The following is a 1197-nucleotide window of genomic DNA, read 5'->3' as shown; positions in this document are numbered from 1 at the left end:
GGGGGGGAGAGAATGCAGTGGGCGACAACCTTTGCCCTCACTCTCTCTCACCTCAACACCCGCCACGCCTCACCATCAATCCATCCACACACACGCACACACACACACACATACATCACATTCACCATCTTAACTAAGCACACAGGCTCCAGGTTCGTCTTCTTCGCTAAGTCCGGAATTTCCGACGTCCGCGCCCTGTGTCGCCTCTCGCTCTCAGTCAACCCGGCCCCCGCTTCCCCCTTCCCCCCCTCCCCCTTCTCTTACCCCGACCTCCCCGTGGGGGAGATGGCGTATGCGTGGATGACTGGTGTGATGTCCCATACCGTTCTTGCATGCTTTGCTGTACGCATGAGGTGAGCGGCGATTTTTTTTTTTCCCCCTTCTGCAGATGCACTCCGGCACTTGAAAGGGGGTTATGTTACATTGCTCCTGTTGGGGAGTTCCCTCGCCGTTTTCGACTTCACTCGCGGTCCCAAAAGAGAGAGAACGGGATATGAAGTGGGGGCAAGGTGTGAACGAGAGAGAGAGGGAGAGAGACCTAACGGAAAAACAAATGTTAAGGTTAAATATAAGAGTGGGTACTTTGTCTAAGTGAGTGAATCTACAGAGTCCCTACTAGTCCCAGTAGTCTGTGCGAGTGATTCATCAATTTAGATGATTCATTTATCCATCTAGCATCATGTTGCGGAGTGTATCGTAGCAGTCTGTTGTCTCCTTAAGGGGACCAGAGCGCACTACCGAGCAATGCGCAGTACCGTAGGTAGTATTACTCACATACATGCTCCCTACATCCATCCACACAGGCAGGTCCTCTCCCCCCAAACACATCTCCGCCCCACCACCACCACAACCACAACCCTCGACCGAACCGGTGAATCGGGCCGTTCGGGTCGCCTTGCCGGCCCGGCCCAGAGATGCGGGCGTGTTAATGATCAATTAACTCATTTCCAATGCGACAAAGTCACCGTAGGGCTCTCGAGGGGATGTCATGAGGGAGAGACATGTGAGGGTTGCGCTGGCGGCCGGGACGATCATCGGATCCCCCTTGCCTTGATCGGAGCGGGAGGAGGTCTCGCATCTTGAGATGGGCCATGGGCCTATGTCCCGACTCATAAATACGCAATTGGCTGCGAAGTACTTTGTTCTGTAGCGGTGGACTGCGGGGCCGGGCTGTCCTGCCTATTTTTTTTTTTTTTT

This window comes from Thermothelomyces heterothallicus (assembly GCF_042370625.1).
Source record: "Thermothelomyces heterothallicus CBS 202.75 unplaced genomic scaffold P884_scaffold_26, whole genome shotgun sequence".
Classification (NCBI taxonomy): Eukaryota; Fungi; Ascomycota; class Sordariomycetes; order Sordariales; family Chaetomiaceae; genus Thermothelomyces; species Thermothelomyces heterothallicus.
This window is presented reverse-complemented; position numbering follows the sequence as displayed.